Below are 23,957 nucleotides of genomic sequence, written 5' to 3' on the forward strand. Positions count from 1 at the left end.
TCTAGAAATACATAAAAGAAAATAATTACCTGCTAATATTCTCTAAAGTGGCAGTTTATACATACCGTATACTCTCGTGTACTGTACGTGTACTCATGAAATGTCCGCATCCCAACATTAAAGTTAAAATTTATGTAAAAAAAAGTGACCAGCACAATGTCCGCACTCCAAAAACTAAATAATTTCTTACTTTAAAATATATAGTTTTAACATCGCCTCTTTCCCTTTAGTCAATAACATTAGTCAATAAACATCTTTTTTGGGCTGCCTCCGTGAAGATAGGTGAGGCAAGGATGGAGCTGACTAAATCAAATTATCTTTAAGTGTTCTCGTGAAGAAAAGTAGATATAGACACTCGTGGCGTTAATTTTGCGGAGAAAGCTTGTAGCTGAGACATTTCAAAGTATTGTTTTTGTTGAATGCCATGTGAATCCAGCCTCCAATGTCGTTACTTTGGAACATCGCCAACTGATTTAACTTTCTAGCGTGTGAGATACTATCTTCATTAACTAAGGAAAAACTTTATTTTCATTGAAATGCTCACATATGGCTGCCTGCTGCCGAGTCAAGTAACTGTTCCCAGGGTCTCATCAGATGGATCCGTATTGCCACGTAGAAATTAGACGTCGCCAGAGATGATGGGGTGACTTCGTGTCGTCGACTTGTTTTTCCTATTCTTCTTCATCGTGGAGTCGAGTGTAATTATTAAAACTTCGAACTTAAAAACTCTAGCGCTGCCATTAAAGAGAAATACGCCATTATGATGAGTGTGATGCCCATGGATTGTCTGCCCTTCTTTTCGCCATTTTTCGAGATGTTCGTTCCGTCTGTTCGAACCGTCTGTGCTCGAACCATTGTTACGGACTTCATACCTACACAAGTAAAAATTTTTCTTTTTCTTTTTCCCGTGCTTGGGATTTAAAGTATTTTTTGAATTATCTTAATTTGTGCTAAAACCCGAGTAATGTACAGCTTAATAATTTAAGAGAAAATAGAAATAGCGTTTGAATGATAATATTAGCTTAAATTCATATTCGTTAATTTTCCTGAACACTAAAATTATGAAATAACTAGGTGTTTTGTCTTTACTAAAATATCGGTAAATGTAATACATTACATTGTCTTTTCGGAATTTAAATTATTATTGAAGAGGAGATGCCGTAATAAAGTATAATGTTAACTATGTGGGTGTAACAATGGCAATTTTGGGGTACCCCTGCCTCAGTAAAGAATGATAGTATTTTTTTTTTTTTTTTGGCATATGTGTAAATTTAGTACATTTCTTTTGACATACCATCAATGAATTGTGTAAAGGTAAAAGCAAATTGAGGTAGACATAATTAATTGTCAAAAACGAGGTACTAAAAATAATGATTATGTGATATTTATCTGTACTCTAGATGTTTGTTAAAGGTAATGTACTTCTCTTTAGGCGCTAACATGAATAAATTAGGATTTAATAGGTAAAAAAATGCTGTGTGTATTATTTGTACTTTAAGGCTAAATTTTAAAAACTAGAAAGTATGTTTCTTTTTGGTTAGATAATTTCCTAACCCGTGAGTTTATGCTAGTAAGTCAGTATCGTGGCGGAACTTTACTTCTCGAACCGTACGTGGTACTGAACAGAGCAAACACGAATAGCAAAGGCTAAAGCCCGATTCAAGCAAATTTTAGAAGCTGGACGAAACTAGTAGTGAGACGGTCAAAGCTACCGCTGACGAAAGCTTTCTTGCAATTTCAACAGCTCTGTTCTTATATACATAAACTAATCTGCACCCTGGTGGAAGCGGACGAAAGTAGAAATGATAGCCTAGGCGAAGTAATAAGATAATAGGTTATTAAACATAAAATCCTTAAAATACAGCTTTCTTCAATATGCTTTTGATTTATTTTAAGTAAATATACCAAAATTATTACTTACTGCCACGTTTACAAATGGAAAACATGGCAGTAAGCCAATATTGCACATAATTTTGGGACAATTATAATGTGGCGATTACTAAATATTAAACTTTTGTCTAAATTTAAATAAAATTTCTATAATTAAATGCACTTTATTTATAATAAATACATAGTTTAATATTAAGAATTTACCAAAATGTAATTGCAGAATAATAAAATAATAAGAAACAGAATGCTAGTAATCTTGTATTATAAATATTGAAAAGGATTTTCGATATTTTTTAAAGTATTTAGTGATTGATGTCAGCCTTGAAGCTCTTGATATGAATAGCAAATATGTAAATTTATTTCAGGTATTTCGTTTTAAGTAATGTTTTAGTAAAAATTGCTTCAAGCAATCTCTTGCCACGATTAATTATACTTATTCTATAGCTTTGGATTAAGTGAAAGTTATGTTAAAAGAGACATTTACCACAACAACAAATATATGCACAACACCATTAATACTTTCCATAATAAATCTGCGAGATTTAAGCAGAAAGCGCAGTTCATACTAACACATCACTGTGACCAAATATTCTCTGAATAATCATTTTGTTATCCAAATATTCACTATCTCAAATACGTCTTACTGAAGTGTTATGATTTTCAGCTTTAAGTGCTTTCCTCTGCTTTAATTATATATCTAATAATGGCAGATAACTGTCACTGGTATGCATTAACAAATTGTGATGCCAAATGGTACTGCAGTTCATCAAAGGGTAAATTAGCTTTAGAAGATATCGTTAAAATATCATCAGAGTCAATTGCCAGTGACCTAACTTTTAATGGCAAACAAACCCAGGAAATCTGATATTCAATTCCAGTTAATTGTGGACGTTGCAATGAATTTCTATCAGATATAAGGCAGGAGCTGCATTTGAATTAAATCCGGCCTTTTCTCAAATGGGAAATTTAAATGAGAGAGATCATTAATTACGATGAGCATAAGAGGCATAATAATGTTGAGTATGACACTTATATAAGTTTCTGTTAGAACTCTCTTTATGATTAAAAGGTGCAATATGATCCGTCGGTTTTGAAAGACTCAAAAATCAGGTTAAATACGTAAAATATTTATGCATTATTAATGCTTTACAAGTAACAATCATCTTGCTCTAAAAACTGTAATTAATTGATTGGTGTAAATTGATCCAATTGTTAGTATTTAGCAGTATCTTCTGTGAAAAATGACCGAATGGAACCGAACCTTGCGTCTTGAAAAAAATTCTGTGTAGTGTAATGTGTGCTCAGAAAAAAAAAAGATTTTGATTTCAAAAGTCTAAATTAGTATGATATTTATTAACATTTAAACTAATGCATAAAATGTTAGTTTGCTAAAACTAAGTCAGTGGTGACTGTGACAGGTTATGCATTAATCAACAGTTATCAAAATGATAACGATTAGTATTTTCAGCTGAGAACTCTTTTCCGCTCTCTCTTGTAAAGGTTTTACTTTGTCTTGTTCCCGAACATAAGAAAGCATTGATCGGGAAATCGGAAACGAATTGCTGTTTGAACATGGGTTTTTTTGTACCCTCAGAAGCAACTATATGTAATATTCGTGATGTATGTCTTAGAAAGCAACATTAAAATCAGTTATCGCATAATTAGTTTAACTCCGCTAAATCAAATACATTTGATTGGTTTGTTTGCGGACCAGGAAGACAAATTTCAGCAAAGAAAAGCATCATCAACTAGACTTTTGCATAGGCATTTAGCATATATCCTCATAAAATAAAAAAAGGAGAATAGTAATTTCAAAGCAATAGTAATGAATAAAAGTTATCATCTTATAAGAAACATAGCACAGTTTTCAAGGAACTAGATTTACAAGAGGGCATAAGCAAGCTAATATATTTGGTTGGAATCCAAGAAAGTTGCATAAGCAAAGTAATGCAATAACCAATAAGTTTCAGTTTCATTTACGATATTAATACCTAATTATTACTATATATTACGATATTAATACCTAATTATTACTTAATAAATTGAAGATTTCATGCAAAAATTTGGTCTTTTAAGACCTGAGTGTAAAAAAAACAAAATTTATAAATAGACGAAAGGACATTTTTAGGAATCACGGATACTTAATTTCTCATATTCATTGGTTACGATTTAATCTCTGGTTTAATAGGAGAAATACCTCACAGAAAACGTCCTATACTTACAAGAAGAAAATTAGAAAACTCTCAGGTAAAACTTGAAAAAGATATTGTTGCAATTACTAATGGTGGCGCATTTTTTGGATGAACATCTCTTACTGACTGTTATGACATTCCCTTTGCTTTCGGCCGAAAGAGGGCTTTGATGTTATTCAGAAAACACTAAACATAATTTATTTCTGCTTTTGAACAAACTAAGCTTTCTATGATTTTGTTTCAGCGATGTGGCAATACGTGATTAGTTTTATTATAACTGTGTTCTAAAGACGTTATGTGTTTGCATTTTGTATTTTGGGGCAAAGTAAAATATTTATGTTATTTATTGTATATAGTTCGATTTCCATTCGCCTGCATAAAGGTGACATAGGATAATCATATGTGTCGTCAGAATTTGTGTAAAAAAAGGGGTGTTGTATTGTGGAGGTGCTTTTCGGAAATCGAGAGTGAAAACTTATTTTTTGGATTGTGGTAAGTAGTATTTTTAGTTTTTTGAAATAAGTGTTGAATCCTGTTAATTAGTGTCGTGTATTGAGGTGTTCTTATTTTATAATTTGAGTTGACAGCGTTTGCGCTAAGTTTGGTGTATTCTTATTATGTGTTGAGTTTATTTTTGTTGTGTGAGTTTTATGTGTTTTTTTTTCTGTAATTATTGCTTTCTAATTGTCAATTCAAGGTTGTTACATTTTTTAACTAAGATGAGCCTTATGTCGATTAAAAATGAAAGGTTGTCAGCTTTCTCCTTTGGCTCTCTAAAGCTTACGGAAAGATTATATGAAGAATTAATAGAATTAATAGCATCTAGTACATATAACCCAATCAATTTATTCAAACTGAAGTGTTAGTGTCCGACAGCAGTACAGCGGCACTTGTCTCCGTCCCAGATATAGAAGTACAGAATATAATGCAGTACCACTGATTAGTTTTAGTTGACTGTTGTGAAAGTGATATAAACACTGAAATATTAATTGGAGCAGATGTGTTTTAGCAGATTATTAAAGCCTGTACTTTCGAAAAAATAGACCAAGCAATTACTTGCAGGCCAATGATTTTCGGGCTTGCTGTACGGGAAAGCCAAGATGTTTACAAGCCTGATGTTAACAGTACAGTGTCATCAAACTGTTGCGTAATTAGCTTCAGATGCTCAAGCATTGTGGGAGCTCGATGCTTTAGGAACTAATGAAAAGGAAGAATTGCAGTTGATAAAGTACAAGAGAACATAAGCAAGCTAATATGTAAGTAAAAGTAAAAATTTGTGAATGAGAGATATGAAAGTGATTTATTATGGAAGTTTAGTTACGATGAATAGGAAACAATTGTTTTTTAGCTAAAAAGCGGTTTGATAAGCTAGAAAAAGGTTTTCTTAAACTGATCGGCTTCCTAATGGATATGAGAAAATAACAAATGACCAAAGACATGGAGTTATTGAGGAATGTGAGAGAGATCAGCATGAGTATTTCATGCTTCATAGAGGACTGTTAGGGAAGATAAAGAAACTACTAAAGTTCGGATGGTCTTTAACTGTAGTTCGAAATCTAAAGGTAATCTTTCTCTGAACAATTACTTGTAAACTGGCCCAAATTTAAATCTAAATATTCTCGATGTAATTCTAAACTTTCGTAATTTAAAAATAGCATTCAATGGTGATATAGAGAAAGCTTTTTAATAGCAAGAATTTCTGAGATAGATAGATAATTTTTTTTAATTTCTTTGGCATTCAGATAAACCTAGTGAGGAGTATAAACTTACGAGAATGAAAAAGACTACCGTTTGGCTGTAAGAATTCCCCTTTCACTTTGAGTGTCACGATGAAGCATCATGTAAAAAAAAAATTGAGAGATGCAAACCTAATTCTTTTAAAGTGTTGAATTCAGAACTTTACGTAGATGATTGAAATTATGATAGAAATTAGTTACACAGATTTCACAGTCGTTTTGGAAATCATGGCCAAAAGTTTAATAGGCTCAGTTGCACAGCAAGTGGAAAGCTCTTAGTGATGACTTAATTGTGAATAATTTAGTGCTAATCAAGGGTGAAAACTTGCCACCGTTTGGAAAATGGAAAGAGTAATTTATACCTGTAAAGGAACAGACAATAGAGTAAGAGCAGTGAACTTAAAAACTGTCTCAGGTGAAAGGAAGAGATCAATTCATAAACTGGTCCGACTTTCCATGGACAATTGATTGATTTGATTTATTTCTTTCATCTATTTTATATTTTATAATTAAAGTTATTTTGCCTAATTTTCATTTGTGCTGACGACTGGGTCATGGGAGACCAGCGTGTTACGACATTTATTGTGCTGCTGCCTGACAAAAAAGGGCGCTGCTGTTATTCATAAAATACTAAAAATAATTTGTTTCTACGTGCCGCCCAGATGGTACAACAGTGGTTAGGGAAGCCTCACTGCGATACTTAAGGGCCTGGGTTCGAATCCCGGAGAAGGCATAGTTGTAACTGTCCGTCTCTACATAGGAGGCGATGATGGTCGACCTATTAGGTGACTCCATAGTAAAAGAGACCACCACATCTGGCCTTGTATAGATTAATGGAGTGCTCACAATCTGCCATTGGAAAATTTTTTTTTCTACGTTTAAATATACTAAGATTTCTATCATTTTGTGTCAGCGATGTAGTAATAAGTGATTATTTTTTATTTAACTGTGTTTAAGGTGATATATGATATAAAAATTTCCAAATCTTCAATTTTGGGCTAAAAAAATAAAGCAGACTTAGTCGATTCTAAAAATATATAATGTATGCAGGTTTCGAAATTTTCGAAAGACCGAAATATTTCATTATAAAATGTAAACAAGCGATACCAAGTCCACCAATTTAGAAGAGATAGTTGTATGGTGTGGCCACAATAACGCCATATCAGCTGGTAAAAAAGTATGTTCATATGCCTTCTTTGCCAAAACCTGTTTTATTAGCTGTTAAAAGTGTGTTAAAAGCGTCTCTGGCAAAAAGCTACTATCAAATTTCGTTCATGGGAGAACTCAAAATTCAAATGAAAATATTAATAACTGCATTTGGACACTCATATCAAAAACTATTTTTGTGAGTATCATCACATTAAAACTAGGTTTGTCAGATGCGATAATATGTTTTAATGATGGTGTGCAAAGTCGCAATAAAGTTATGAAATTATTAGGAATAGAACCAAGATTTGATATGGTAAATTCCTTGCGAAAAATAGATTGTAATAGAATGCGTGAGGTCCATCTCGTTTAACAAAAGCTTTCTAAAATGTCCAGAAAGAAATATAAATTAATAAAACAAGAACTACTTAATGTAGAAATATCAATTAAAGATAGTTATTGCGCAGGAAAATATTAAAATGATTTTTTTCATAAATTAATAGTGTTTAAATATTTTTGTTTCAATTTTTCTCAATTTTTTAATAACTTTCGGTACACTTTTCTTGAAATCTAGAAGCCTACAATGTTTAAATTTTCCACAGTTGTTTAACTGAACTACTTTTTTGAAACTATGCAGGATATAAAATTTAGGGTCATTTAGTTTTTTTATATATTAAAAATTTAATACTACCTTTTTATATGATTTTCAAAACTTTTTACTTATTTATTTTTAATATTTTATCTTTTTAAGCAAAACGTAAAATACTGCTTATTATACTTAAATGATATATTTTTATATATTTTTAACCATCATGCATCATTTGAAGGAGTTTGGTGCAGTATATTTTTAAGAAAAGCGTACCAAACTAGCACACTGTCATAAAAGATTCGTCAATGGTAAGGGCAATTACACGACAGCCCGATGGCGAAGTCATGGAGGTAGGAAGTAAGATGGAGTCGCCCTAAACAAGTTTCTCCGTACCCTGCTCTGAAGCACCGGCGATCCCTACGTGGTGACCAAAACATTGGGTCATTTACCATTGAGTTCTATGGGATTTGACGCTTTCGGGTGTAAATATTTTGCAATTACGTCGCAAATATACATATAAATGTATATATTTTCTTTTTCTACAACACTTCAGAGTTCTAAGTATGTGAAAACAACATATTTTTAAACAACATTTCATTCTGAACGGAATTAAATGCTATACTGTTCACAGGACAGTTTTCTCAGATGGTTTAATTTGAATGAAATATTTTCACAAGTTTTCGTTAATTACATTAGAAAAAAAAATTAAGGTAATTCGATTTTATTCAGTTCAGGTACAAAAATTAAGGTCAAAGTTTATTGTATTATTAATATTAAAATTATGCATTATTTCTTTTCTATTTATAGAGCTTCTTCCTAAAATACTTTCTTAAATATGACATGATTTTTTGGCTTCTTTTAAATCGAAAAATGTAAGTCAATTTATAATTAATGCTCTATTCGGTTCATTTTAAATTAGAGAATTATTAGGAATTAGCGAAATACTTTAAATAAGAATTTCGCTAATTCCTAATAATTAAATAGGTATTAAATAGTATTTGACTTTCTCTGAATATTTCTGAAAGGGAATAAAATAAGTTTTTTTTTTTTTTTTTTTTTTTTTAAGTATTATTTAAAACTTGTAACTGAGTTATTATAAAATGTAAAGGGAATAATTCTTTTAATTATACTTATCAGATTTTTTTTTTTACCCTTCATTTCAACAATACATATTCCAAAACTCTTTATTACGTTCTTAAGTGCGCATCTCATAGCATTTGCTTTACAATACCTTTTAACAGATTGCTTTCCAATACGAACAATTCTTGCTTAAATAGTTTTATAACGTATTTGTCAACAGGATTTCAGTTTATGTTTACAATTCAATATTAAGGTTATTATATATTTATATAACATTTATAATCATTATAAATTAGATACATTTAATCATTAGATTTCTTCACAGTACTTTAACAGTTGTTTATAAGTGAATAAATTCTTCATTTCAAATACATTTATAAATAATTTAATGAATATTTAAGTATTTTGTCAAAGGCAGATACATGCTTTTTGCAAGCACATGCATAAATACCCATACATATTTCCTATTTATCATTTCCGGCATGTGCAAATCTTTAATTTCTGTGCATTCACTATATTTTTCGTGCTAAGTAATTTACACTAATTTAGCATACACCCGAAAGTTTTACATAAAAAATATATATGAATATAATTTGAATGAAAATTATAAGTATTATTTTTAATACCCACTCAAAGGTCAGTTTTTCTTTAAAATTCCTCCACGATAGCATCTCTCTCTTTAGGCAGATAGCCCTTGCATGCGTTACTCTATTTAATTTTATATTTACATTAGCCATCAAGTTTCAAACTTTTCAAATCTTCTAGAAAATAAATTTTGGCAGATCTCTTTTAGCAATTTTCTTAAAATCTATATTTTTGTAGTGCAACAGCTTAGAATTTTATAAAACAAATTCATAATCAAAATTGCTGTTGCTAGTTATCGAAAAATAACCAAAATGTGATTTTTGCGTAAATGTCAGTAAACTATACAAATTGCTATTATCCATCACACTATGAATGTTTCTTTCATGCGAGAGTGTCCCTTTTTCGATTTCTATGGAACTGTCGTGTGTCGAAATACTAACAGAATCTTGTCAAGCTAGCTTCTGAATGTAAACAAAGAACACCCCGTCTGGTGACCCAAGCTTCAAAGCAGTGCTTCACTTCTAGCGCGGAATGGCCCCTCCTCCCTTTCCTTCCTCAATGGGCGAAGTGGCTAGGGGGTCGCGCAGCTGCACCGCAGGTCCGAGGCTCGATCCCCCGGCTGGGGAAGATTGGCTCAGCATTTCATCCCTTGATGGGTCAATAAAATGAGTACGAAGTTCGCTTGGGGACCAAAAACCAGGGGTCCTGCGACAAGCCGACCGCTTGCCCAGAGCATATGCTGATGCACTCCGAACTCCAAGGTCAAGAAAACAGGTTTCCGTGCCCCATTAGGGCTGTTGCGCCACTGAGTTTAGTATCTTTACAACTCGTTTTTAAAAACTTTAGTCTTTTAATTTATATTTTATGTGTTTTATATAATCTACAATCTATTTTAAATGAAAAAGAATCTAAAGTATATGTTTGTTTTGAGAAAAGTTTTACCCTAATATCCTTTGTCACGAAATAGTTCATTTCACCAGTCAAGATGTCACATGTCCCCTTAATTATTTATATTTTAACTGTATTCTAAAAATTTTATGTTGCATTGGGTTTCATTTTGTATGTTGGAGTAAAGTAAAATACTTATGTTATTTATTATAGAGATTTTTGTTTCAATCCCCCTCCATTAGGAAGTGAACACTGAATTTCAAAATCTTTGAATTAATGCTGTTCAACACAGCTGTTACAACAGAATCGATCAGTTGCTATTTTCCAGATTACCAATAATTAGAAATTAAAAACTCCAAGAATTTCAAAAATATTTAAATATTCTTATTTGTAATAAGATATAATCACGAATGAAAGAAAGAACAGGACGCAATTTTCGCCTGCAAAACTTACATAGATATTCAAAGAAAAATATGTGTTTTTGGAGGACTTAAAGCCGATTAAGAACGTTTCCAGATTGGAAGTTCAATTATTAGCAGAAAAAAAAATATTATCAGATGTGGAAAACATGTTGAAATACTTACAAACTGCGAGATTCATAGTTAAAGCTGTAGGCAATACAGAAGCTCAATATCTTAAAACAAAAGCCTTTCTAAGCTACTGCTTCGTAGTTTAGAAATGCAGAATTCTTTAATGAGTTAAATCCCTTTAAAGAGGTAAAATATGAAATTCTTAAATATGGGAGAAAGATTTTGTTTTCTTCTGACGAAGTTCTGCTTGAAGAACGTCAGTTCGTTATGTGTTATGGCAAAGGACGAATGTTTTGCCTCGAAGCAAAAATGAAATTTCATGATTTATGAACTCGTTAGTAGGAAGACGTTTTGAAGGAACATTTACAGCAACAGATGTTCAAGCGAAGAGGTAATGGATGTTTTTTTCAAAGAATTCCGGCATTAAATAAAACTCTGATCCGAAGTAAGGAATAACAATTTCGAATTCTGTGCAGGACTCTACGCAAGTAGATTACAACTGATTTTCTAAGGAAAGAAAAGGATTTAGGATAAGAGGCAAATGGTTATCTCCATCTTTGGGATGCTTTAAGCCGCACTTACAACAGTTCAGCCAATGTCAACGTGACATGAAGGAAACTTTTCCTGATCCTTTATATTCATTATGAAACAGAAGGCAATCATTCCTGATTAGGCTATTAAACACAAGCATCTATCTTTAGTAGCTAAATGACTGATGGGAATCCCTATGTAATGGTTTCAATGTCATTAATCAAACATAGTTCATATTATGGAATTGGGAAGTAAGAAAGAGAGGCCTTAACCGGTTTTCCCCATACACTGCTTTGAATCCTTAGCGATTCCTTCGTGGTGACCAAACATTTAGTGACTTACCATTAAGATCAATGGGATTTGAAACGATTGGATGCAAATATTTTGTAATTACGTCGCAAATATGCATATAAATGTATATATTTACTGTTTCTACAATATTCTAGAGTCCTAAGTATGTGAAAAGAATACATTTTCAAATAACATTTTATTCTGAACGGAATTAAATGCTATACTTTTCACAGAACAGTTTAATTTTAATGAAGTATTTTCGCAAGTTTTCGTTAACTACATAAGGAAAAAAAAATTAAGGTAATTCGATTTTATTCGGTTAAGAATTATAAAAATTAAGGTCAAAGGTTATTATATTATTAAGATTAAAATTATGAAATATTTCTTTTCTATTTATAGAGCTTCTTCCTAAAATACTTTCAAATATGACATGATTTTTTAGCTTCTGAGGCATCTTTTAACTCGAAAAATCTAAGTCAATTTATAATTAATGCTCTATTCGGTCCATTTCCAATAAGAGAACCTTTTATTTTAATAGTAAAATACGTGAAATATTGGTGCTCATTTCCATGTACTTAACTTTAACGTATTTGTCAACAGGATTTCAATTCATGTTTATAATTCAATGTTAAGGTTATTTTACACTTTACGATATTTATAATCATTATAAATTTAGATACATTTAATAATTAGATGTCTTCACAGTAACGTTCACAGGAGTTTATGAATGATTAAATTCTTCATTTCAAATACATTTATGAATAATTCAATAAATACTTACGTAGTTTGTTAAAGGCAGACACATGCTTTTTGAAAGCATATGCATAAATAACCGTACATATTTCAGATTTTTCATTTTCGACATGTGAAAATCTTTACTTTCGATGTATTCACTATATTTTTCGAGTAAAGTATTTTACAATAATTTAGCATGTACCCGAAAGTTTTACATAAGAAATATATATAAACATAATTTAGATAAAAATAACATGCATTATTTTTAATAAACACTCAAAGATCAGTTTTTCTTCGAAATTCCGCCTCGATGGCATCCCTCCCTTTAGGCAGATAACCCTTGCGTGCCTTACTCTATTTAATAAAAATTTAACCTGACCTATATGCCTAATTAAAATATTTTAATATGTATAATTTTATATTTACATTTAGCCATCAAGTTTCAAACTTTTGACTTAAAACACGTTTTAAGATGCCTTATTATCAAATTCAAATCTTCTAGTAAATATATTTGGGCAGAGCACTCAATACCTCTTTTAGCGATTTTACGCAGTTTAATAATTCTCTGATAGTATAATAAATAATAACTATCAATTTAACATTTAAACATTAAGCGCATTGTCATCAGATAGCAATCTTGATTGCCTTACTCTGTATAATATTGCTTCATTCGCCGAATTCGCAAATGTTTCCGTCTTCTGTTCCACACATTTGTGTAAACCTGTACATAATTTTACACAAATGTTACAAATCAAAGAAACGTTAACTTATTGGAATATTTGTGTGTATATTTTCTAATTTTGACGAGGATTGCAGCATTTGGTGGTAATTGTATTTTTTAATTAACCCAAATAAGTAAAACGTGTAAACCCAAAGTGATTATTTTTCAGTTATATACAAATAAAATGAAAAGTTTTAAAATGAGCAACTATACATAAAGCCTCTCCTCTAAAAAAATTTTAAAAAGTACGCGTTACAATAATATGTGGATGACAAAAAATTAATTTTATTTAAAGCATTTTGGCGTTTGTAACATAAAATAAAAGTATCGAATACTCTATCAGGGGTATCGAAATACAATTTCAAAGTTACCGTAAAGTTTTTTTTTTATTTTTCAAGCGTAACATTCTTGCTAAAATCTATATTTTTGTAGTTCAACAGCTTAGAATTTTATAAAACAAATTCATAATCAAAATCGCTGTTGTTAGTTATCGAAAATAACCAAGATGTGATTTTTGCGTAAATGTCACTAAACTATACAAATTGCTATTATCCATCACACTATGAATGCTTCGTTCATGCGGAAGTGTCCCGTTTTTCGATTTGTATGGAACTGTCGTGTGTCGAAATGCAATCAGAGCGCTGTCAAGGAAGCTTTTGAATGTAAACAAAAAACACCCCATCTGGACACCGAAGACTCAGAACAGTGCTTTACTCATAGCGCAAGTTTGGGCCCTCCTTCCATTCTTACCTCCATGATTCGTATCGTAATAGAAGGAAATGAACTAATTGATATCTAGAAAAAGACACAACTCAGGATAGTAATGCCAAAATGATCTTTTCTCGATAAACTAAACCCGACCTTACTCTTGCACTTTTAAAGCAGTCCACCAGTAGGCGAGTGGATAAACATTGAATACTAGTAGTTCGTTGCGGATTCAAATCCGATGAACGGGCTGGCAGAGTGGAAGTTTCATGATTTCCCTCATGTATAATATGAATCTGAGCTGAATTCACTTAGAAATTCATTCAAGAAGGCATCTCTCACCTTTAGGCAAACAGCCTTCGTTTGCTTTGCCATAGTCAAGTAATGCAACTTAATTTATTTGTAGAACAAGCACAAGAAAGATCGGTAGTAGAATAACAAGAAATGAAACAAAATCGGCTTATTTCTTATTCCAATCTAATACTCACACTAAGAATGTTTGGTTCTATTCCCCATGTAAGTAGAAGCAAAGTCTGATCCCTTCCTTATGTATTTGGAGGCATGTTATCTGTTTAACTCTACTGGATTGAACTGACTTATTCCATTGCGATAAAAGACGTTACAGCTATCTGCGTAGGAAAAGGAATGTCTTCATGGAGGATGTCTAAAGGATGCTGGCTCGTATTGATATTAGAAATGGAGAGAAACACGAAAATTCCCATAGTAGCAACAGGTTCACTGGGATTTGAATCTGGATCAAACAACTTATGTTCAGAAAACTCATTTCTCCATGTGCACTGACTGTTCAAGTTTGAAATGGGAGCACCCAGATCCGTGCTGTTTATTTGTCGTTTAGTAACAGAATAATATTTTAAATACTTAATTTTAGTTTTGAGAAGATATGTTATTGAACAAATTCAAATCAACTTAAATGCTTCGGTTTTAATAGAAAAGATATATTAGGAATAGAGGTATGTCAAACCTTTTGATTCATGACGGTGTTCTCTAACAAATTCGACTCCGTTATTATTTTTATTTCAGTATTTAAGAAACAGCTTTTATTCAGTATTTAAGAAAACATGCCGAAAATTCACCATCAAAGATATAAATCATTTATGATTAGCATTTGCTTCAATCTGAGATAGATTTTTTTAGATAATTTTTCAATACCTGTTTCTAAGAAAATTTGAGTACTGTCATGATCGTCTTGAGATTTCTGAATTTAACTACAAGTGGTTCAAGTGGTTCGAAATAATTCATTATCTACAAGATTTTCCTCCATGAAACTATTAATCATTACTACTTCTGTGAAATTAGCGCGTAAAAATAAAGAACCTTTCTTATTTAACTCTTTAAGTATGATGAGATGCTACTAGTATGAGTTTTGCCTACCAGGATCATATATAATCAATTTTGCGTTGAATTAACTTTTCTTTTAAAATGGTAAAAACGTTCCTATAAATTTATTTACCATATTTTAAAAACCTCTTTAACTGGATCTGCAATACTGAATGGAAGAGCCTGCAGTTGTAGAGTTATTAGCTTATTCGGTAGTTACTTTCTAGGATCACTTTCTGTAATTTAGTTTTGAAACGCTGGTCATCGTCAAAAGTGTGTTGTGTGCGATCCTGCTTGATAGTTTTACAGCAAATACATTTTAACGCATAGTTATAACGAGCACAGTTATAGCATGATACTTAAGATAATTTTTAAGTACAGTGGAACCTCAGATCACGAACTCTTTATTTCACAAATAATTCAATTGCAAATTATCAAAACAAAAATCCCTTGGATGCAGAACCGAGTTTCGGGTTACCAACAGGCATGCAGGCAACATATGATTTGCAAATATATTTTGAGTTAATCTGTGCCACGTAATTAACACTCAGGAACTTTTTAAAACGTCATTTTAATAATTTTTCATTGCATAACATCCATTTAAAAAGGCTTGGAAAGCAAGGAACTCCATGCAGGAAACCATGAATTCGGCTTGCGGGGAGATTTCTCGTAACATGTCATAGTGGAAGCATAGTAGATGAGTATAAAAAATTAGTTCAACAAGAAAGAATTACAATAACTTCAGCAGAAGCAACAAAAGAAGATTCAGATGAAATATTTTCAGAAGAAAAGGAAGAAAGAAAAAGATCCGTACAAAATGAATAAGATACAAAATTTTCACTTAACAATACGATCCTAATAAAACAATAGCCAAGCAGAAAACAGCATAATCATTTTCAGTGCCAATCCCATGGCTCATTTTACAAACATTTTGAAGCGTAGGCAAGATCAGATTCCATTAGACAAATTTTAAGTGAAATGGAGGCCTAGTGATTCTCAAGCAAAGTCGAATGGTGCTTGGAGACATAGACAAAAAAGACGCCCCTGATGTTTTTATGGAAAGGAATTTCGTATCCAAGCAACATCATCTTCCTCTTTATTTTTCACTTACGCCGTACGCTCTCCTTCGTACAGTTGCAGTAAATTAAAATTATGTTTTCATCTGTTTTACCTTTTTAATATTGCGTACATGCTCTATATTTAATAATTCTCATTTTTGTTTATGTCTATTTTGTTTTTGGTTATGAATCTTTGCTTAAATTACTGCTGTAAATTCTAAGAAGCAGTCACCTGTGATCCCGGAATCCATTTAACATTAATATTTTTTGGGAAAGTTGTTTCAATTTACGAACATTTCCATTGATGGGTGGCGTTTAGGAACGAATTAAATTTGTGAACCTGTTTCAGTGTAACTATTTTAACAAATCCTTATTCTGCCTCAAAATATCGAAGTAAGCATGGGAATTCCGTTACCTAAATAATCTTAAAGACAATTGGACTTGTCCCCTTCCTGGTCAGTCTTCCTAAATACGGAAAAAGGTGTACGTTTGATAGTAAATTATCAATAAAATTTGAATTATTATGGAAATCTCACATCTTCAAGAAAAATATGAATAGTTGTGGTGTAAGGATCTTAAGTTTTACTAACGTTTATTTTATTTTAAATCTTTACTATCACTTCTTATTTTTCTACTTCCGGCCAGAATTATAAGCGTGAAGGTATTTATGCAAAGTTGTCTGGCGAACGCCAAGTATTTAAGTTGTGGCTTTTTGCCAAGCGAGAGAGAGGAAGCAGTGAGTCGAAGCAGGCCGCTTACCTTAGAAGTTACGCAGTTGCTACTTTGCCTTCCAGGCCAGAGGTTTTAATCCTCTTGATAAATTGTAAACGTATTGTAGTGTTCACAGTTCTCTGTACTACATACGCTTCCTGTTAATATAAGGCCAATCTTCCACGTTTATTATCCTAAAGTTAAATTAGAGTTTAGTTTTATTTTTATACTTTTACGTTTTGACCCCAAGTAGCGGGTCGGTGTATTCCGAAGTACGGAAGTCATTGTAAACAGAGAAAAATAAAGGGTTTAGTATACCCTTCTTGTGTATCCTGTTTACTTCCCACAGTTTTGAACATAGCTTTAGTAAGCTCTCTGTTCCGAGTCAGGTCCTTGCATGTTCCCGAAGAAGGTTAGAAGGAACAATTGAACCTGATAGTGGCGCCCAACGAAGAAGAATAACCATGGCCGAGTTTCAAGAAGAACCTGTGCTGCCTGCAGAAACGGCTCAGAATCCAGAAATGCCAGCTGCCGCCCTGGAAGGATTTGGTTACATAGTCCAGACCATGCGCGCTTCGATGAAACCAGAAGCAACATTTAATGGAAACTCACCGGTAACCAGTTTTTTGGAAAAATAGGATGACCACTTCATGCTCTACCCCGTGCACGTGTTTCAAAAAGTTACCTTAGCTACCAGCGCTTTGAGGGGCCAAGCGCTTAACTGGTTCAAATGTATAGGCAGAAGTCTCTTGGGTCAAGCAGGAAGTCCCACCTATACTTATGAGAATTTCAAGACTGCCCTACTAAAAGCCTTCCCTGTTGTAAGGGACCGTGCGAAATTAGAAACGGAACTTTTCAGTATATATCAACAAAGAATCGAAAACCTCTCAAGCTTTATTTTAAGAAAAATTCACGTCTTCAAACTCTTGTATGGAAACCGTCCGGATCCTGAAATAATTCAAGTGATTTTGCCGAGGTTACTGCCCCAAGTGCAAGACTTTATTGAATTAAGAAATCCGACTACACTGGAAATGTTATTTGAGCTAGCAATCCAGTTTGAAAGTAGAAGAACGGCGGACGTCGAAAGAAGACGCCAATACCAACAGCGAAACCAATTTTGTACGCCAAGACTACAGCAAACTCAAGCACACGGCTACGGAGGCAAAGCGAATCAGTGGGCAAGGAAACCCGAGCATTCAAAAACAGCCGGCGAACGTCGACAGTTCAATAGCAATCCAGGAAAAAAGTCTCAAGGCCAGGGGAAAAAAAGGAAAGCACGGAAATGAAAAATAATTTAAACTAAAACGGATTTCTGCTGACGGGAGGGTGCGGAAATCCGAAGGCCACGAAAACCCCTCTTCCTACAAGTTAAATACAGTAATGGTGAAAAATTTGACTCTTCCGAAGATTGAAGTGTTGGTGAATAATATCCCAGCCACCGCACTCCTGGATACAGGCGCGCAGTGTTCCTGTGTGGCAGAAGACTTTTTTAGGAAGTATTTTCGCAAATACCGCATATATAATTCGGATAATACGACAGTGTTAGCTGCGCAAGGAGAAAAATGTAAGTGCATAGGTAAAGTACCGCTATACATCCGTATCAAGGACGAACAAGTAAAGGTGATGTTTTTTATAGTATAGAATCTGCAAGCACATATAATCTTGGGAATAGATTTTCTTTCAGACGCACAAGCAACACTGGATTTTAATAAAGCGTCCCTTAAGCTGACAATGAAACCAGTTCATGCAGAAAAGGCTGAACCGCCAAGGTTAAATCTTGACCACCTGCCTAATGACGAGCAAGGCAGAATCCGACAAATGGTAAGTGAATTTGCTTCGTTATTTAGTGATATTCCAGGATTTACTCAGGTTATTAACCATAGTATTGACACCGGAGATGCAAGGCCAGTTCGCCAAAAACCATACCGGTATGATAAGAATAAGGAAAAAATTATAGAATGGCATATTACCGATATGCTACGTAAAAAGATCATAACGCCCATCTCAAGTAGTTATGCTAGCCCGGTGGTTTTATGTAAGAAAAATAATGACTATCCTTTGACGCATCCAAAAAGGTGGAGATTCGCTATTGATTACCGTAAATTAAACTCCATAACTAAATATCCGGTATATCCGTTACCGATCATAGAAGAAATTCTAAGGAACATAAAATCAACAAAATTTATGACGACTTTAGACTTAACGACTGGTTTTTTTCAAATAGGAGTTAGGCCTGAGGACGTGCCTAAGACTGCTTTTATAACCAAGTCTGGCACTTATGCATTTTTGCGTATGCCGTTTGGCCTTTTAGGGGCCCCGGCAACATTTCAGCGATGCATGGACATTGTGTTAAGACCTGTTCTTGGAAGGTCCACATTTATCTATTTAGACGATATCATTATTACTAGTGATAATCTCGACCAACATGTACAGGATTTAAGACAGGTGTTTTCTTTATTAAATGAGGCCGGTCTAAAAGTTAATGTCGAAAAGTGCAAATTTGCAGCCCCTGAATTAAAATATTTAGGTTACAAAATATCTCAAAAAGCAATCGAGACAGACGAATCAAAAATAATCGCTGTACAAAAGTATCCGACTCCAAACACGGCAAAGAAGCTCTCTTCTTTTCTAGGAATTTGTTCATATTATAAGTCCTTTATAAAAGATTTTGCGGCTATCGCTGAGACATTGTTAAAATTAAAAAGGAAAAAGACAAGATTCTCGTGGACGGCCGAAGCCAATAGTGCTTTCGAAAAATTAAAACAAGCATTAACGCAAGCCCCTGTGTTGAAATTTCCTGAAAAGGATGAGAATTTAGAAATTTCAGCGCATGCTTCGGATTATGCGGTAGGAGCGGTACGTTCGCAAAATCAGCAGCCCGTGGCATTTTTTAGCCGAACTTTAAATCAAACACAGAAAAACTATTCCGCGACCGAGAGAGAGGCACTTGCAGTTCTGTTAGCAGTGCAAACGTTCCGCGTCTATTTTGGAAAGGCGCCGATAACAGTGTACTCTGATCATGCGGCGGTAACTAGATTGTACTCAGGGAAAAATTTATCCCCAAGGTTAGTAAGATGGGCACTCAAGCTGCAAGAATATAATCTGGTAATCAAGCCTACCCCCGGAAAGGAAAATATCGTAGCAGATGCCCTATCAAGAATTAAAATAGATGAACAAGGTAATACCGTAAAGGTGGCAATGCTCACAGCATGTACAATAAATTCCCGAGAAACTGTAATAACCGAACTGGGTAAGGATCCTGAGTTTGGAAGTATTTATGAGTATTTAAAGGATCCTGAAAATTTTAGCCACCAAGATATTGTGGCGATAAGAAATAGGGCGGCCCATTACGAACGAATAGATGGTCTATTATTCTATACAAAAACTACGAATTCCAACAACGAATTTCGACCTGTTATCACAGCTAGTCTTAGATTAAATGTCCTGCAGGAGCTCCATGAGAGCCCTTTAGCTTCTCATGCTGGTATTCGAAAAACTATCCAACGCGTACGCGAGGCAGTCTACTTTCCTGAACTGCAAAAGTTAACAAGGGCGTATGTCCAGTCCTGCCCAACATGTCAAGCAGTTAATTATATTAATTTCCGCCCGGCCGGGTTTCTAAATAGTATTAAATCCGAATTTCCAAATGAAATAATTGGCATCGATTTATTGGGCCCTTTCCCAAAAAGTCAGTTAAATAAATGTCGCTATCTCCTGGTTATGGTTGATCATTTTAGTAAATGGACCGAAATTGTTCCCTTAAAACGAGCCTCCGCGAAATTAGTTACTGATTCTATTTTAAATAAATATATTTTAAAATACGGGGCTCCCCTAAAAGTTATATCGGATAATGGTCCTCAATTTGTAAGTAATATATTTGAAGACATGTGCCAAAAACTGGGCATACGTCATTTAAAAAATGGTCCCGTATCGGCCGCAATCAAATATAGCGGAACGGGTCAATAGAAATATAGTGAAAATTATCCGTAGTTATGTTAAAAATTTTCATAAAAGCTGGGATAACTATGTCAATGAATTTGCTTTCGCCCTTAGGACCGCAAAACATGATACAACGGGCAAAACTCCTGCTGAGTTATTTTTAGGCAGAAAGATTATAACGCCGTTAGATAAATTATTTTATGTGCAACAAAGAGCCCCAGAATTTAAAATGGGTGATATATAAAAACTAATAAAAGAAGCAAAAAAGAATACGGAAGTAGCACAAAGAAAACAGAAGCTCTATTATGATTTGAAACGACGGGGAGTAACTTATAAAGTAGGGGATGAAGTTTTAAAAATTAAGCATTCACTTTCTTCAGCACCAGAAGATAAGACTGCCAAATTTTTTCCACGATTTGAAGGACCATATGTTATAGAAAAAATAACTCACGTTGTAGTAGTGTTAAAAGCCAGAAATGGTGAAACCTGCTCCGCAAATATTGATCAAATCAAACCCTACTTCGATCGTAATAAAATGCAAATATTTTCAGATCTTTTGCAGGATCCGGCACGGCAGACACCGCAGGCACAAGCTCCAGAGGTGGAAAAACGACAAGTACAAGGGCAAGCCATTAAGAGGCAGGAGCAAGGGAAAAGAAAATTTCCCCGCGGAAAAATTGAAGGTAGCAAGAATAAGAAGCCGTTCCACCGTCCAGAAAAGAGAGTTCACGAACACCCCCAGAATGAAGAAGGGAGAAGGACGACGTATGTGAAGAGAACCAGGAGAAATGACGGCAACTATAACCCGGCTCTAAAACGGAAGATCTACTCATCCGACAGGACTCTCCGCAGCAAATGTCGCCGAACTGCGGAAGGGCCATCAGCGGCGGAGGAAAAGTTACAAGGAAAATTTGAACGGCCAGCAGCGAGGTCCAAGCAGGCACACGAAAGAAGTTTCCCGGTTCCGCCAAGACCAGCTGCCATCAAACGGCCAAGACCACAAGCAGAGGAGAAAAAGAAGGTATTCAAGGGTGACCGAACTGGTGAAAAAAGGAAGCTTCCAGAGGAAGGCACTGAAGGGCGAGCCCGTACAAGAAGGAGGATAAATCACACAACTATCTGCAATTCCTTTAAGGACTGGGCCCAGAAAAGGATGTCCGAATATCACAAAGATAAGTAAAATTTTATGTTACTTTGCAAACTTAAGTTAATCTTTCATTCTTACTGCAAGTGGCAGATTTCAAGAAGTTTTACCTCATGCGAGGTCTACCTTTATCGCCAAAAGGGCGAGAAATGAGTTGTTACCGATTTTGGTATTATGTTTTTCAATTACTCGCGCGTAAAACTAAAGTTGATGTATAATAGCGTTGTGTAAAGACTTAAATATTCTAAAAAGTTATTGTATAAATTTTATTTAAAACATTCTAGCAAGAAAGAAGTTTAGTCTGAAAGACTTTTTGAAATGTATTATTTCAATGTAGAAAGAATTGGCACTTGCTTTGAAAAGAATAGAAGTTAACAATGTACTACTAATGTATGTTTTCAAATGTGTAAAATTAACGGCATGTTGATATGTTCTTATATACAATGTGAACTGTTATTTTAAATGTTAAGAAATACCGTGATATTGTAAAAATGAATGCTAAAATTTTTTTATTCGTGTGACTGTAAAAAACTAAAGCATGACGAATATGTGTTAAAGGTTGAATGATGTAGTTAGGCTCTCTGACGCTACACTTTAGAGTTAGACTCTTTCAGAATAGTACCTCAGGGTATAGAGTTGAAATTAGGGTGTGTTAAGAGGTCTTGTTATGTTGAATTTTAACACGTTAGTGTTTTGATTGTAGGAGGAAGTGTGAAACACGTAGATAGAAACACATTCGTGTTTGGTGTTCTTTTACAACACATGTCAGAGAGCACTGGGAGAGATAATTAAAATAGTCATGAATGAAATAAGAATGTTAAGTGAAATATAATTATACATGTTACTTGCCATTTCATTGTGTAACATTTCATTAAACTAGTTTTCCTTCCAGATCTCTGGAAGGAACCAGATTTAAATAAGAGCTCCTGTTTGGATGCAGTACAGATGAAAAAAAAAATTGTGTGTCCTGGGAGCTGCTATTGTAAAAACAAATTTCTTTCTTTTAAATTTCTAGTTTCTAGCGAAAAATATTTGTAAAAGATTGGCCTCGCGTTAGGTTCTAGAGCTAAAAGTTTTCAACAAGGTCGTTTTAGACCTCAATTTCAAACTAATTAACTCTGGCGGGAAGTATGTAAGGATCTTAAGTTTTACTAACGTTTATTTTATTTTAAATCTTTACTATCACTTCTTATTTTTCTACTTCCGGCCAGAATTATAAGCCTGAAGGTATTTATGCAAAGTTGTCTGGCGAACGTCAAGTATTTAAGTTGTGGCTTTTTGCCAAGCGAGAGAGAGGAAGCAGTGAGTCGAAGCAGGCCGCTTACGTTAGAAGTTACGCAGTTGTTTGTTGCCTTCCAGGCCAGAGGTTTTAATCCTCTTGATAAATTGTAAACGTATTGTAGTGTTCACAGTTCTCTGTACTACATACGCTTCCTGTTAATATAAGGCCAATCTTCCACGTTTATTATTCTAAAGTTAAATTAGAGTTTAGTTTTATTTTTATACTTTTACGTTTTGACCCCAAGTAGCGGGTCGGTGTATTACGAAGTACGGAAGTCATTGTAAATAGAGAAAAATAAAGGGTTTAGTATACCCTTCTTGTGTATCCTGTTTACTTCCCACAGTTTTGAACATAGCTTTAGTAAGCTCTCTGTTCCGAGTCAGGTCCTTGCATGTTCCCGAAGAAGGTTAGAAGGAACAATTGAACCTGATAGTGGAACTGATAAAAATTGACAAAATTTTAGTGAGATAATGAAATCTGCACTTTATTAAGAATTGATGAAGACACATTAATCTTGGAAAACGCTTTTCGTGATGTTCGAATTTCTTCTAGTCAGGTTTTTTGAACTTCTCACTTGGAAAGTTCCGATCCTTGTTGAAAATATATTGATTGATACTGTATCGAAAATATATATCAGAGTAAGAGTTTTATTTATTATTTTAAAGAGAAATATTTTGCTGAATTTGAGACGAATTTTCAAGGTAAACAGAACTCAGGTATTAAAACTAAAAACTGAGAGTGAAATCCCTGTAATTATGAATTAATAATAAACAAAGTTATAGATTTATCATAAAGATGTATAATAAATTTTAGAGTGACAAAGAAGTAAGTAAAAGTTTAAAAAAAATCCTATCTCAGTGACATTT

General features: G+C 33.7%; 1 long non-coding RNA gene across 1 annotated transcript in view; it reads left to right on the forward strand.

The window, feature by feature from the left end:
• Positions 1 to 601: 601 nt before the first annotated feature.
• Positions 602 to 23,957, forward strand: part of LOC146993275 (uncharacterized) — a 336,863-nt gene continuing 313,507 nt past the window's right edge. The window contains exon 1 of the long non-coding RNA XR_015038521.1: positions 602 to 880. This is a non-coding gene — a long non-coding RNA (uncharacterized LOC146993275). The remainder of the gene's footprint in view (positions 881 to 23,957) is intronic.

The sequence above is a fragment of the Stegodyphus dumicola genome, chromosome X1 (genome assembly GCF_044657685.1).
Source record: "Stegodyphus dumicola isolate Sdum_Otavi_A_Nest chromosome X1, ASM4465768v1".
Classification (NCBI taxonomy): domain Eukaryota; kingdom Metazoa; phylum Arthropoda; class Arachnida; order Araneae; family Eresidae; genus Stegodyphus; species Stegodyphus dumicola.